This window comes from Sarcophilus harrisii, chromosome 2 (assembly GCF_902635505.1).
Source record: "Sarcophilus harrisii chromosome 2, mSarHar1.11, whole genome shotgun sequence".
Classification (NCBI taxonomy): Eukaryota; Metazoa; Chordata; class Mammalia; order Dasyuromorphia; family Dasyuridae; genus Sarcophilus; species Sarcophilus harrisii.
Genome location: NC_045427.1, coordinates 657,686,499 through 657,703,109, shown reverse-complemented (window position 1 = coordinate 657,703,109; position 16,611 = coordinate 657,686,499).

Sequence of the window (16,611 nt, the reverse complement as noted above, 5' to 3'; positions counted from 1 at the left end):
CAAATGTTTTCCCTCCACTCTCTCCTCTAGACAGCAAGTAATCCAATTTCCAGAAAATCAGGTCAAAAAGGGGAAAAATGAGAAATAAAACAAAACACAAGTAAACAACCTCAAAAAGAGTGAGATGCTCTGTTGTGATCCACCTCCGTCCTCTCTCTGGGTGCCGATACCTCTCTTCATCACCAGACCATTGGAACTGCCCTGAATCACCTCACTATTGACAAGATCCACTTCCACCCAGAATTGATCCTCATATAATATGGCTGTTGCCGTGTACAATCATCTCCTGCTTCTGCTCACTTCCCTCAGCTTCAGTTCATGTCGGTCTCTCCAGGCCTCTCTGAAATCACCATGTACAGCACCAATTTTTGATGGTAGGGAGGCTACACTTGTGCTTCAAATACACTCAAATGGTTATTTTGATTTCTCTGCTGAAAAAATGAGAAAATGCAAAATTCTCAGATGACATAATGTCTCATTTTCACACATTTTAAATGAATTAGCTTCATGTAGTGTTCTCTCTAAATTATAATGTTCTCTGTTTTGGTTTCCTTGGGGTGTCTGGGAGTAGCCTTCCTTTCAGTTCAGTAATCACCACACGAGTAGCCAGGGGTTAAAGTCCAAATCCTTTATTGTCTCCTTCAAAGTCTTGCCTCCTTCACTTGGGACTCCACTAGTTTTTCTGGAGACCTTCCGGATCTTGGTTTCAGCAGAGAAGCGAAGAGAAGTTCCACCACTTCTCTGTCTTCCCCACTTCTGATTCTGGCTGAGTTTGAGCTTATATGGTCTTTTATCACAGGTATGAATCTAGTAGAACTATAGTAAGTACTAAGTACATGTACTGAGCTAGAGAACCATTAAGCTCCAGGCTAAACAACCATTGTCTCTATCAATTCCACTGACTTAGCATCTTGTAAGCATCCTTGTTTCAAATTCAGATTCTGGCCCCTAACGGCTTCAGTTGTGAAAGGTAAATCGTGACTGCAAGGCCATCTTTTAAAAAATTGGGATCATAAGATCATCAAGTTAAAAAGGGACCCCAGACACCAGGAATCCCAGGTTAGAAGAGTCGCAGTGACTTGCCTGAGGTCACACAACTGCAGCTGTTTTGTAGCTTGTGACTTCACAGCTGAAGAAATAAGGCCTCACCAGACACGTGCTTGGTCATGGAGCTGGTCAGTGACACAGCAAGGGCAGCACTTGGACCCTGGACACAGCATGATGAGGCTGTGAATAGGGACTTATGAGTTCATTTGGAGCTGGGGGGATATTCGGGAGTCCTTAGTCCAACTCCATCTTTTACAGATGAAGAAACCAAGCTTCAGGGACTTGGCCGGGGTCAAAGTAACAAAGAGGAACAGAAGCACAAGCAGAGACCAGGTTTTCTCCATTCAGAGAGAGAGAAAGAGAGTGTGTGTGTGTGTGTGTGTGTGTGTGTGTGTGTGAGAGAGAGAGAGAGAGAGAGAGAGAGAGAGAGAGAGAGAGAGAGAGAGAGAGAAGGAGTTCATAAGGACTTTAAAAAATGAATATTAAAGGTTATATAATAAAAATCCATAATCTCTCTCTCTCTGTCTCTGTCTCTCTCTCCCCCCCCCTTCCCCCTGCCCCAGGGAAGATAATCTGTCATGGAGCCAGGGATGTATTCCCTGAATTTCAGAGTTCTGAGTTATCATTTTTCCAATCATATACTTAGGTCTTTACAAATGTTATAGTATATATGTATATACATACACACAGAGGTCCTACATTGGCTGGGCCATTTCATCTGAATCACCCAGAATCCTAGAATTTCATGGGATCCTCAGCGGCCTTTTCCAAGCTGGACCATCAAGTGGTCATCTTTGCCTGAAGCCCTCCCTACCCTCACTACTTTTTAAGGCAGCTCATTCTCATTTGAGATAAATTCATTGTGAAGAAATTTTTCCTTACATCAAGCCACAATATCCTCTGAAATTCCCACTTAAACGCTCCCATTCTGGCCTCTGGAGCTCAACAGAAAAGGAAAAAGAAAAGGCTCTTTTTTGCCCCCTGGGAGAACTCTGCACAATCTGGAAGAGTCTCTGCTCAGGCTTATCTGGGCTAAACGTTCCCAGTCCCCTCCCCTACTCACAGGGCAGGAAGGTCCATCTGGCTGGGGCCATGGAGCACCTAAGGGAAAAATGGGGTAAGGCAGCGTGTGCCAGATGGGTCAAACCACTGCCCCTTTGTCTCCTATCTCCCCTTAATTCTGTTGGAGATCCCCTGGGATGTTATACCCAAGAATAGGCCTTCAGAGATGATTTTTGGGAGACGCAGCCCAGCAATGGCTCCCATGGGGGCTGTGGCCACAGCTACTAAAGACCCTGAAAAGAAAGTTCTTTAGAATCCTTGGCTCTGTCAAGTGGCTCAGCATCTGAAGCTGAAGCCAAAAGTCAGATCCAGACTTCGAGAGGAACGGGACATTGGAGATCACTCTGTCCAACCAGCTTTCCCATTTCCATTTTGAAATGGAAGTTCCAAGAGAGTCAATGATTTATTCAAGGATCCACAGAGTTGGTTTGGAAGTGAGTTCCTCCAGATTCACTATTCTCCCCACGGCCTCCATCCTGAGGGCCTGGCTAGTCAGTGGGGAACCTCCTTAAGAAGCCTGTCCCGTGTCACTGCTTGATACTTTTGGGGTGCAGCTTCTAGGGGAGATGGAGCAAGGTCTCCTGCCTACCAAACCACTCCTCAGACCAGTCTGTAAGCCATAAAATGATCCTATAGGTGACATAAAACACCCGGTCTCTAACTTTTTCCTATAAATTTCTCCTCTTGCTCCTGGTTCTTTGCTAATTCCCTTTTGGAACTTAGCCCACCATAATTGGTATTTGCAATTATAATAAGAATACTGCCTACATCAGGTGAAAATATAATTGGGAAGCATTTAGAATGTAAATGAAAATACAATACAAATAATGGTGATTTGTGGTTACGAAGGCACAAAGTGGGTCTAGTTGAAGGTGACTCCACTACTTTTGGCCACCTCCCCATCTTTTCCACAAGAATAACATCCAGGATTTTGAACAGGTTATTAAAATCCTCAAAACTTGCTGTGCAAAATCTGGGCAAATGGTATTTTCAGTATCTGCCAGACAAATGCACTTTAATGAGACCTAAAAAGTCTGGAGCGACCCGTTCTCGCCGACACTCTGCAGGGCTCTCTGGAGTCAGTATTTGTTTTTCCGATGTCTGCTAACCATGCCCTGGGTTGCGTTCTTCGGTTTTGTCCAGCCAGAGTCAAGTTTGACGACCTGTGATTCACAGTCGTTGCTCTCTTACTTTCTGTAACAATCAAGACAGCTTTTGCCCTTCTGCCTCCTGGGGTGTTTCTCCCCTTCTCCACGATCCTTCTGAGACCCGATCAGGAAAGAGCTTTTATCCTCAGAAAAGGTGCCAGTGGGCATGGCCGCAGTTCCGAGAGGGCAGTGCTTTCAAGATTCTGAATGGAGGCTGGTTTGCTGGTGGTCTCATCAAGCTGATTATGGGATTACCTTTTATGACCCCCCCCACATTAATGTTCCCCCTGCAGTAACCCTGCAAACCTTTCCCTCTGTGGGTCCTTCCAAATAAAGCACAAGGTTCCAGGGAAGCCGTCAGGAGTCAGAACGTTCTACAAGGGATAGAACAAGCAGCCGATTTGACAAGGGTAGAGGGAACATGGAGGGGATTCCCGATTGAAAGAAAGGTTTGAACCGGACTAGGAAGAGCTTTGAAGGCAAAACAGATGATTCTGAGTCGGTCCTAATGCTAATAAGGAGCTGTGGAAGCTTCGGGGGCAGCATGTTGTGCGGGAAGAGTGGATATATTAAAATGTAATTGTAGCTTTTTAGGCAGGAGGGGTGGGTGGCATTTATTCACAGTGACCAAATTGCAGGAAAGGAAACAAATTTTTTTTTTTTAATTCATCCTGAATTCTCCCTCATTTAGTCTCCAAGTGAATTTCCTTGAGAAAAATTGTGTTGTATAATGGGAAGAAATCCAGAGAGACCTGCAGGTCTTGCCTTTGACCCGTACTAACAAGTCTTATTGTTTGTCATTTATTCTGGAAGAAGTCCATGACATCAGGGAGGGGAAGCTATGAAAATTCACGCAAATGAATTGGGCCTGAGTGAGGGTTGTGTAAGGTCAGCAGCCTCACTCTCCCCATGGCAGGACGATTGGAGATGACCTTGGACATAGTGGGAGATCATGGCTTTTTAAGCCAAGGTCTTTAACAAGTTTGGCTGAGGTTAACGCCCAACCAGTGATGAAGGCTGGACAAAAAGTGAGACAGAAAATGGCCTCTTTTTCCTGGGCCAAAAAAAAAAAAAAAAAATCAGGGGTAGGGGGGAAGACTCTCAAAGTTGGCTAAAATAGAAACAATTGTGACTTAATTTCAACTCTCAGCCAATCTGGTCCAAAGTGGGGCCTGACCTGGGACCTCTTGTTGGCCAGTCAAAGAGAGCCCAAGTGAATTGGGTTTAAGGCATGGTCCTTCAGAAAGAAGTCAGCTGGTAAACCCCAAGAGAACTTGTTAGGAATCAAAATTGACACTCCTTTGGGCAGAACACCCAGAGGTGAGGACATGAGACTCTACACTTACAGACAGATTATTTAACCCCTTACCGCTCTGGGCAATGTAGTTCCTGAGCCACTGTCCTGCTTGGCTACAGATGGTTTCTTTGATTGGAATTTCCTTGGGGATGAGTCCCTACCCTGGGTAGCTCAGTGGCTAGAGCACCAGGGTTAAGTTCAAATATGGCTGGAGATACTTACCTTCTGTGTACCACTAACAAGTCATTTAACCTCTTTGCTTCAGTTTCCTCATCTGTAAAACGGGGATGATAATAGCACCCACCTCAGGTTATTGTGAGGATCAGATTGTAAAGTGCTTAGCACAGATCCCAACACAGAGTGAGCACTATATATGGTAGCTATCATTATCAATCTATTTATTATCTTTATATTACTCAGTGTATAATAAATATAAAAGGGAGATAATAATAGTGGCTGCCTGCCAGGTAATCATGAAGATCAAGTGAGACCTTATTTGTAAAGGCCTTTGTAAACCGTGATGCAGTATCCAGGCAGGCACTTAAATGCTCCCTCAGTTTCCTCATCTGTAAAAGTGGAATAACATGCCCACAGGCCAGTCATTATAATGACTTCATTCAGATGGTACATTTCTAGACCAGTAAACTAGAGCACACTTTCTCAAAACTCAAAGAAGCAGCTTGTGAACAGGGCCCTCCCTTGTCCACATCCCCAGCATCACTGCTGCTGCTGATTGCCCACGGCATCAAGAAAAGCCACGTTAGACAAATGTCACCCGGCATCAAGAGATGCTCCAGGTCGTTCAGATACTGGGGCCACAACCACGATCCCATCAGAGCCAAACTACAGTCCTGGGCCACATAAATCCACTCCTGTTTTTTTGTTTTTTTTTTTACATGACCAAACCGTTATTTTGCTGTACAAAAAGAATCAGACTGAAATATTGTACAATTTGAAGGAAATCAAAAATGCAGGTGGGCAAAAATATAGGGATTGGGAATTCAGTGTAATGGTTTTTAGTCATCTCCCAGGGTTCTTTCGCTGGGCATAGCTGATTCAGTTTATTACTGCTCCACTGGAAATGATTTGGTTGATCTCATTGCTGAGGATGGCCAGGTCCATCAGAATTGGTCATCATATAGTGTTGTTGTTGAAGTATATAATGATCTCCTGGCCCTGCTCGTTTCACTCAGCATCAGTTCGTGTAAGTCTCTCCAGGCCTTTCTGAAATCATCCTGTTGGTCATTTCTTACTGAACAATAATATTCCATAACATGCATATACCACAATTTACCCAACCATTCTCCAGTTGATGGGCATCCTTTCAGTTTCCAGTTTCTGGCCACTACAAAGAGGGCTGCCACAAACATCCGTGCACATACAGGTCCCTTTCCCTCCTTTAAGGTCTCTTTGGGGTATAAGCCCAGTAGTAACACTGCTGGATCACAGGGTATGCACAGTTTGATAACTTTTTGAGCATAGTTCCAAACTACTCTCCAAAATGGTTGGATGTATTCACAATTCCATCAACAATGTGTTATCCACTCCTGTCTTAATCTGCTCCCTGTTGACCTGTGACCCTGAAGGATTGACCTGTGACCTTGAAGGGCTGAGCCGTGACCTTGAAGAGCTGATCTGTGACCTTGAAGAGCAGACCTTCATATTCTGTGTACCATGTTTGAGGGTGGGGAATGCGCGCTTCTAGCACTGGACAGCTAGTGTCTTCGAACTCTCATTTGATGTTTTCATACTGAGCATATAAAGAATCACTCAAGACAAGAAGAAAAGCAGAGGTTCCCAGTGCACTCTTAGCAGCTAAATAGGAATAATGTGTAAAATAAACGCTTCGGCTCCTCTTCCCCGCCCTTTTCCGGCAGTGTCCAGTTTTACCACAAAACAACCACTGGCTTATATCACTTGAGAAATATTGATCGGGGCCTGTGCTAAATGATGGAGACCTGTGGGAAGGCAAAAGATGGCCCTGGACTTTAGGGAACTAACGGGGAGACAAGGGGACAAGCTCTAAGCAGGTGAACGTGGAGCCGAAGGCACCAGCACTGGGGCATTAGGACAGGCTTCTGCTGTCTGGGGAAGGTGGGCTTTGAGCTGGGGCCGGAAGGAAGCCATGCAATGGAGACGGGAGGGACAGCCAGAGCCAGGGAAGCTCCCTCGCCTGCCCCGTGGAAGGTTTGGCTCAAGGAGGAGTAGGGAGCATGTCGGGAAGGAGCAGCATGGAAGGGAAGGGGAGAGGGAACAGAATGAATGGCTTTAACTGCCAATGCAGATGTTACGTTTAAGCTAGTCTTGGTTCTGATCCTTTCTAGCTATATGACCCTGGACAAGCTAGGAGGGCTGCAGCAGAGAGAGGGCTGGGCTGGGATCGGGAACATCTGAATTCAAATCCGACCTCAGACATTTACCTGGGGTGTGGGTCACTTAGCTGCTACCTCAATTTCCCCATCTGTAAAAGTGGGATAGCAGCACCCACCTCACAGAGTTTGAGAACAAAAATAATCTTTACAAAATACTTAGCACTGTGCCTAGAACACAGCAGGCACTTAATAAATGCTTGTTGATTGATTTGAGAAAACTCCCACATCAGAGAAATCTGGGATCTCCTGAAATGTTGCATAATAAAAGTTGTTGCATCAGCAGCACTTGGTGATTTACTAAGAATTTTCCAAATAGACCTTGATTCACTTGATCCTTGCAAAACTCTGTGAGGGAAAAAGTACAGATATTATTATTCTTCCCATGTTACTGATGAGGGGAATGAAACCCAATGAAACGAAGCTCCTTAATCAGCATCAGGAAACCAGTGGGGGGTGGGGGGGAGCAGTACCAAGATTCATAGCCAGATCTTCTGATCTTAAATCCAAGGCTAGATCTTTTTTTAAAGGAGAAAGGATAAGGGAAAGGAGGAAGAAGAGATTAGAGAGCCAACAAGCTCAGCACACAGTGGCAGCTACAGTGAAGAAGAAGGAACATCTGAGAGTTCCTAGAAGATAAACTTGGAAAGGAGCCAATTGGCAGGAAGAGGCCCTGGGCTGACATGTCTGTCCACAAGTGCTCAAAGTTCAGGCAACAAATAAGAGGAACTTGAGACCAGGAAGGAGAAACAAGGCAGGAAATAAATTAAAACTTCATGATCGATGATGTCTCTAGTTGGATCAACCTTATTCAAAAAATAAAGGGGGCTGCGGGATAAGCTTGTCCATTGAGAAGAAGTATACACCTGCAAGGAAATAAAGAGGGTGACTGGATAGTGTCGAGAAATTAAGTGAAGGTCAAAAGAAGGAGCATCAGGATAATAATATCACCTCCCTCTCCAGGGGTTGCCTGGCTCATGCTCGATAATATTTATAGAGGCTTCAGCCCAATGCCTGGCACATAGTCCAATTTAATTGCTCATTTCCTACCATCCATTAGAATATGTTTCTTGTAAGCAGGGACTTTTCTTGCTTTTTTTCATTGCAACATTGGCTCTTAAAGTATAGTGCCTGGTATATAGTAAGCATCTAATAAATACTTGTTGATTGATTGATGAACCAGTCAAGTCAGCTGATTCAAATGCATTATATTCTTTCACACTGAAAGAACTTGAATTGATTACTGAGCCCCTATCAGGGATATCTCAGAGTTCATGGAAGCTGGGGGGGGGGCGGATCCAAAAGGGAAACCCCTCCTCTCCCAGAAAAGGAGACAAAAACTTTAGACCAAGAAGTATGAGTTGGATTCTTGGGGAGATTCTAGAACATATTATTAAGCAAGGGGTTAGTGTATCCCCAGAAAGCAAAGCAGTGACTGCCAGGGCAATCTTTAAGAAGAGCCATACCAGATTAGCCCTTTTTTCCTTGTTTTCATAGAGTCACTGAACTGGTAAATAAGGAGAATGCTGCAGATATTACCAATATCTTGGTATAGATGGATAGATAGATAGATAGATGGTCAATCAATTAATTATTAAACATTTATTAAGTACCATGTGCTGAGTAGCAGGCCTTATGCTAAGTGTTAGATACAAATGATTATATAATTCAATGAGATTCAAAACTAATGGAATGGCCAGACTCAGAGAGTTGGAGATGGTTCAATCTTAATTTAAGAGGAAATCTTCAGGGAAAAGGTCCCATGCTATAAACCTGCGCTTTTTAATATTGTGACTTGGAGAAAGACACTGACTCATTAAATTTGTGGATGGCACAAAACATGGAGGGAGAGGGAGAGTTTACGTGGTCAATGTTGGCGTCAGGATCCCACAAAATCTTAAGGGCTGACAGGACGGTGTTAAACCTGCTTCCTGGTCCCCAAAGTCCTGATTGCAGCCAGACACAGATTTGGAAGATGTAGAGGAATATTTAACAAAACACATAAAAGGATAATAGAACATAGATAATGTTAACGTGGTTTTCTAAGTCACTGTGCGACCCCCAGGAATCCTTATGTACAGCTCAGTGTTTCTATTTGAGTTGGACATAACTGGGCTAGAGCATTGGACTGAATTAAGATGAAGTCTGATCCTTAGGTTCAAAAAATCAATTTCACAAATATATATTTATATAGTTGTCTGAAAAAAGACCTACAAAAGAAATGATTTTTGTTATTGTTTAGTCAGACTTGACTCCTCAAGACCCAATTTAGGGTTTTCTTGGGAGAGATAATGGATCCGTTGGCTATTTCCTTCTCCATCTCACTTTTTCAAATAAGGAAACTGAGGCAAATAAGATTAAGGGACTCACCCAGGGTCAGACAGCTAGTAAGTGTCCAAGGCCAGATTTGGACTCAGGAAAGCTCTATGTCAGACATTCTATCTACTCTCCCATTTAGCTGTTCTAGAGGGATTGGAGTTAAATCCTTACCCACAAAAATTTAATGATTATATGACTCTGAGCAAGTCATTGAATCTCTTGGAACAGAACCTCATATTCCTTCTCTTTAATACGGGATGCTAATATGGGATAATATGGGATGCTAATATGGGAGAGTCCCTCCCTTAGAGTGTGGTTCTGAAGATCAAATTAGGTACTTTATTCGTGGGATCTCCAAAACATTGGAGGTGATGGCCTCAAGGACATCGGGGTTTTCCTATTTTATGCTACAGCAATGTTCCAAAGCTGCAACCCCAGGGGAAGGAGATGCTGATGGGAAAAGCACATGGACTGGGAGCTGTAATTATCCTCCCACAGTGATCCCGGCTGTGCTCCGTGATGGACACCCGACTTAAAAGCTGCCTGTGGTGGACCTGGCTTCAGACTGGAGAATGTGGTTGCTGTCTTTTTTTTTAATTTTTAAAATTTTTAAAATTTATTTTTTATTTTTGGTTGCTTTCTTCCTGGTTCACTCCTGCCCAAGAGCCTGGGCGGTGGGATTGCCTCACACCCTAACCCTCAATTTTATTTCACTTATATCACAGAGGAAACAAAAGTGATCTGTGCTCTGGAGACCCAGAGAGTTTTGGAGAGTTTCCAAACCTTCCCTCAATTCTGTTCTTTTGTACCTAGGATTTCCCTAACTCAGAAGTGGGCTGGCTTGCTGGAAACAGTTCTAGCAGCAGGAGAATAAGAGGCAAAGGCAAATTTGCTTGGGTCTCCATTCAGCCCTTCAGGAGTTATGATGGCAGGAGACTTGGATCAGGTCTGGAAGATCTCTCGGTGCCCTAACATTTGAGGGCCTGTGCAATCTGTGACTCAGGTGGAGGAGAGCCCAGGGATGGGATGGCACGTTGGGCCACTTGTATCCATCTCCTCCAGGGGAAAGATTACTTTACTTTTTGTCCTTGTACTTCCAGGACCTGCCCTGGCTCTCCAGAGTAGAGCCATTTCACAGATGTTGGGTACCTGAAGATTATCAGCGCTCAACAACTAGCCCCCCCAAGGGGAAATGGAGCCAGATCACTGGCCCTGGCGCGAGAGTGGGCGCAGAGCTGTGCTGAGAGCTGATGGGGGTGGGGAGGTGGGGAGGGGGGGTAAGCACTTGTGCAAATGGAGCCGTTACAGTGGGGAGCTGAAGCCAGAAGTGTCTTTTTTTTAATTTAAATTCGGGTTGAACATCCAGGTGAAATGTCACTTTATTTGTACTTTTAAAAATAAGCTTCTTAAAAACAATACTTCAATGGGGGAGGAGCACAGAGTTGTTTCTTAGTTGATATGAGTCCCCTTGCCCTTCAATGGAAATGCCCCCTCACCCAAGGACTCACTGAATTTCTATGTAAACTTTGTGGGGGGAGTAATTATAGAACAAAGAGAATGAAATCCACCTTTGGGGGTCATTTAGTTAGAAAAAGATCGTACGGTACCTGAGATACATCTCCATGTGTTACATATGTAGTGGCAACCCCAGTCCCAGGTATGTTCTCCCTCTCCCTCCCTCCTTTTCTCCTTCCTTCTTTCTCTAGCTCAATCTCATTCTCTTCTGCTTCTGTCTCTCTCTCACTTTCCAGATATATTCCATTTCTAGGACCTAACCAGACCACATGGGCAGGTATGAGAGTGAGTGTGAGTGTGAGTGTGTATGAGTGTAAGTGTGTAAATGTGTGTGTGTGTGTGTGTGTGTGTGTGTGTGTGTGTGTGTAGCTCTCTGGGCGTGATTATCATGTAACTTAAAACAATAGTGTCCCAGAAAGCCCATGTGGCGTTTGTGGCGATACGGGGCGTCACTTGCGAGTTACACCGAAATGGCAGCTTTCCATATTTAAAAAGAACACGGACTGCTTCGTGTCTGAAGTATGTTCCCCAGGAGACAGTCATACCATTTGATCTATTTTTGATTAAAATGTAAAAATTAAAAATTAAATCAAATGGTAGTATAAATCTTTGGGGAAAACATACTTCAGTTATGAAGTATTCCCCACAGTAACCTTGAGTCTTGCAGCTGTATTGTCTCATCTGTAGGTGGTCTTTTTATGTGCCACATAATTAAGATAAATTGCTGTTGGAGGGCCTTTACTTGGGCACACAGATTTACGAACCTTCTGGTGTCCGCATCCAACGCGGGCCCAGATTGGGAAGCTGACGGACCGGAAGCTGCCTGCGGGCAGGGCAGCTGGCGGCCGCACGAGGAGCTTCTCGTCGCCGGTGACCCGGGCGGCGGGCCGGCCAAGACTCCGGAGGGACTCGTGTGAGGGAGTCTCCTTGCTCCCTCGACCAGACCACCGGCTTCATTATTCTCCATCTCAGGATAAAGTAGCTCTCTGCCTCCTCCAGCCCAAGCAGGCTAAGTACATTTGCTGTAACATTACTGAGTGACTAATATTGTGGCAGAAACAATCTTTGGCGAAATTGGATTTACTAGGGAAATGTGCTTTCCACAATCTAATATACAACTTATTTGTATCAAACTACTTTATCAGCCTGCCTCCGAAGAGGGGAAGGAGCCTTTGATCACATTAGCTGGGAGTCGGATCAGAGAGGAGCTCCGTGGGATTAGCATTCCCACTTTCCCAAATCTGAAGGACAAGCTGTCAGCCTCGCTTCCAGACGTGGAGGGGAACTTCCCCTGTATGTTATCCATTAGGCGAACTGGGACTCTGGCCCCTCTCCATGCTAAGTACTAGCTCCGTGGACCATCCTGGGAAGCCCAGAGGCACAGATCAGACAACCAGGGACAAATCATTTGCTGCTCTGAGCAACATTGGGGGTGACCAGGAAGTTGCTATTTGGGGTCCTGTGTGTTTCCCTGAAAGAAGTGGGCTCCAAGCCTCCTCCTCCCAAATCTGAGAGGAGATGAACTGGACGAATCCCCACCTTCATGGGAGAAGAGCTCCTGATTTCAGTGATACAGATGAAGTGAAGGATGAAAGTTATGGTCATGTGACTTGGCTCCCATCAGGAGGCTGGGGTCACTGCCTCAGAGAAAGAAAGAAATAAAGAAAGAAAGAGAGAAAGAAAGAAAGAGAGAGAGAAAGAAAGAAAGAAAGAAAGAAAGAAAGAAAGAAAGAAAGAAAGAAAGAAAGAAAGAAAGAAAGAAAGAAAGAAAGAAAGAAAGGAGGGAAGGAGGGAGGGAGGAGGGAGGGAGGGAGAGAGGAAGGAAGGAAGGAAGGAAAGAGAAAGAGAGAGAAGGAAAGAGAGAGAGAGAAAGAAAGAAACAAAAAAAGAAAGAAAAGGAGCCACAATGTTTCATGGGATGTGCTTATGGTGGGCATTGAACTCAGCCCTGGCACCCAGGGTTACTCGTGTCATGTTCTGGCCACTTCACCCCCTTGCTGTGTGGTCCAGGTTAACCAGATTGTTTGTCCTTGGCTCTCCAAGAGGATCATGACCTCAGGGAGCTGATGCTGTGACATGCAAGTGAATTAAATGTAAGTGAGGAAGGGCTGGACAAGGTCACCGGCCTCACTTTCCCCTCCAGAGCCATCTGGGTGCCGTGGCCAGATATAAATCAGAAATACTGGGCATGGCCCAGGATGCAGTGAGAGATGTTGGTCTTTTAAAGCTAAGTTCAACAGGTTCAGTTTGACTGAGGCAACACCCATTCAGTGATAAAGGCTAGATGGGAATGCAAAGAATGGCCTCTTTCATTCAGTTAAAAAAAAAAAAAAAAAAAAAAAGAAAAAGAAAGAAAGAAAGAAAGAAAAGAAATCTAAATAAATAAATAAATCTGGGAGGTGAAAGATCTAGGAAATAGAAGTTGATGCATCCAGACTGGGTATATGTCTGGGGGGGGGGCGGGGAGGGGGGCTTTAAAATGCTTGCTCCATTCAACCCTGACAAGCATTGGTCTCTCTCGAAGGCTGGCCTCTGGAGAAGGCACAGTCCAACTCTCCCTCAGCTTCTTTAGAAAATTCCCTTGCCCGTGAGTTCTTTTAGACTTTCTTAGAAGAGGAGCTCCTTGGCCCCTATGGGCTGCTGGGCCTGATTAGGCCCAGGGGACAAGGGAAGCCAGCCCTACTTGGGGAAAATACCTAGAGGGACCAACAAGTCAAGGGGAGACACGAAGCGCTCACTATGTGCCGGGCACTGTGCCAAGTATATATAAATTTAGGGGATATAAATACAAATAAAGAGAAAAGCAGTTTCTGCTCTGCTGGGGGAAATAACCCAAAATGGGGAGCTGACCATTGGTGGGGAGATGGGAGGACTGATGAGACAGAAGGTACCAGAGGGTCAAGTCCAGCTACTGCATTTCACAAATGAGGAAATGGAGCCAGATGCCTGATCTGTCCTGATCCCCGATCTCTGCTGATCCCTGATCCAACGTTACCCAGGGCGGCTCGGAGGCAACACTACGGGGTGAGCCCGGCCCAGCCACCCCTCCCGGCATCAGCTTCTGAAGCCGGGTGCAGGCAGAGCCATGGAGCCGGAGCGATTTGGCGATGCTCTCCAGGTGTCTCTGGCACCTCGCTGCCACCATGTCCACTTTGGGGATGAACTTCTCGGCTTTAGCTGTTTCCTGAGGACTTGATTAGAGCTTCGGGTCCCACCTCCCATTTAAATTGGAATTAAAACGCCCAAAGTAATTATGGAAATGGCAGCAGAAGGAGACCTGAGCCCAAAGCCCCAGTGACTTTGTGGCTTCCCATCTGGGTGACTCTGAGCAGGTCGCTCACTTCTCTGGACCTCGGTTTCCTCCTCTGTACGATTCAGAGTTGGGCTGACCCCTGAAGTCCCTTCCAGCTCTCACACTCTGCCTATTTCTATCAATCTGACCTTGGGCACATTGTATAAAGAGCATTGTGGTGGTGAAATGGAGAGGCTGCCAGACTCAGAGGCAGAAAGCCCCGAGTTCTAATCTCAACTCAGACACTCTCTAGCTATATGGTCTTGGACAAGTCACTGAATATCTGCCTGCCACAGTTTCTTTGACTGTACAATGGGGATAACAATAGCACCTTCCTCTTAGGCTTACAGTGAAAATCAAATGAGACAACGTACGTCAGTGCCACATAAACATACAAGTATTATGCAATCATTCGAGAGAAAGAAGTCAGAGTCATACCTAACTCAAGCCCTAAAAAAGTTCTTGAAGACTATCTGGTCCATCTTCCTCCTGCCCCCTTATTTAACAGATGAGGAAACTGAGGCCCAAGTAAGTGGAGTACTTTAATTTTTCAATGAAATTCATCAAACATATGTTAAGTACCTACTATGTGCCAGATACTCTGCTAAGTGCTGGAGAGACAAAAAGAGACTAGACACATTTCCTGCCCTCCAGGAGCTTACAATGGAATGAGGGAGACAAAATAAATATATACAAAACAAATTATATACACAATAAACAGGGATTGATTAAGAGAGGGAAGTAACTGGAATTAAGAGGGGTTGGGAAAGGCTTTCTCTAGGAGGTAGGATTTTGTTGTTAATTTTTTGTAGCCCCATTTGGGATTTTCTTGGCAAAAATAGCAGTGTGCCATTTCCTTCTCCAACTGATTTTACAGATGAGGAAACTGAGGCAAACAGAGTCAAATGACCTGTCCAGGTGTCACATAGCTGGTAGGAAGGTAAGGTTTTAGTTGGGACTAAGGAAGCCAAGGAGGCCAGTCATCAGAGGGGAGAGGGAGAACACTCCAGGTGCGGGGACAGCCAGATTTGACAAGTTTGTACTCCTAGCATGTGTCTGAACCTGGATTGGAACGCTTGTGCGTTCACCCCCACTGTTTCAGGTTGCTTCCTTAAATCACAGGAAGCTGCCCCAGACTGGGAACCATGGAGCCCAAGAGATTCTGGACCCAAAGCCCCTTAACCTTCCTCATCTGCAGAATGGTCCAAATAATGTCTGTTCTGTCAGGAGGCCCTTGGGAGGCTCAAATCCTCCTATCTGGTGTTTTAAAAGATGTTAAATAAAATGGAAAAAAGTGAGCAATGGTTTGTTGTCCCAAGAAGGAAAAATTCAATCCAGAATGGAGATTCTGTTTCAGAGCCCCCCCCCTTTCTCCAGGGAGCGTCAGGAGTCTCCATGATGTCTTGTGGGGTTGGACCTTCCAGTGGGGCATCCATTCCTGAAAGATCACCTCTCTGTCCCCCTGCCGAGGTGCACCAGAGAAGGGCTGAATTTTAGCCAGAGACCCCTGGGAACGTGTTAACTAACCCACTGGTTTCAAATGTAAGGTGCCATTTTCCAACAAGATACCCAAGCTCTCGGCAAGAAGGGATCGGGGCGTATTTCGGAGATTTGTACATTCTGTTTCACTTTAATGGCCACATCACTTTCGGCCGTACTCGGGGGCATCTGGGTCCTGGAGGGGTCCCATCAGCACGTTTCTCTGCAGCTTACAAAGAAGGACACGTGGATTCCAAAGCAGAAGTATTTAATGAGGACAGAAAAGCACAGTAAATCACAACGAGCTAACTCCATAACTAACACCGCTAATATCCGTACATGACAGTGGTTCTCTCCTACCCCTCCAGTTCCCCAGAAAGCCCTCTCCCTTCCACTACCGTGGGAGAGGGTCAGAGGAAATACTAGGTCTGAGCTGGTGCTTTGATGTCAAAGCCATTTCCACTTAATCAGGCTCTTCCTCAATATTCAAGTGGAAGCTCAGAGACCTCCAACCCTTTGTGGTATGTTAGTGTTCATGTGTGTATACCGCAACATGCGAAACATGCGTGTTGATAAGATCATCCATCCGTCCATCCATCCGATTGTCTGTCTGGTTTGCATGTTGTCTCCCCTCCAGTCCCTGCGCCTCCTCAGCTCCGAGCACGGGAGAATAAGCTCACGGATGCCCTGCTGACTGACGCGCCTCAGGATGGATGCCCACTGAGGTCTCCTGTTGCAGCACCACAAATGATTATGGGAATAATACGGGAATCTAGATAGGTGAGTTCGGAGAAACCCGCAGGTGATAAATGAGGAAAATCGTATCTGAGAGAATGTCTGGACAAGGAAGATGGGGTCAGCAAAGCAGGTTTTTAAACCTTGGGTTGCCTCCCCATATGGGGTTCCATAACTGAATGTGGGGGGCATGAAGTCATGCTTTATTATCAGTGTATGTCTGTTTGTGTTTCAATATATATTCATACATATACCTGTATGATACATGAGGTCGTATAAAAATTGCTTGGGGTCACGTGTGGGGAAAGTTTCAGAAGCTCTGCCTTAACTCAGAGATGTTGGTTGCTC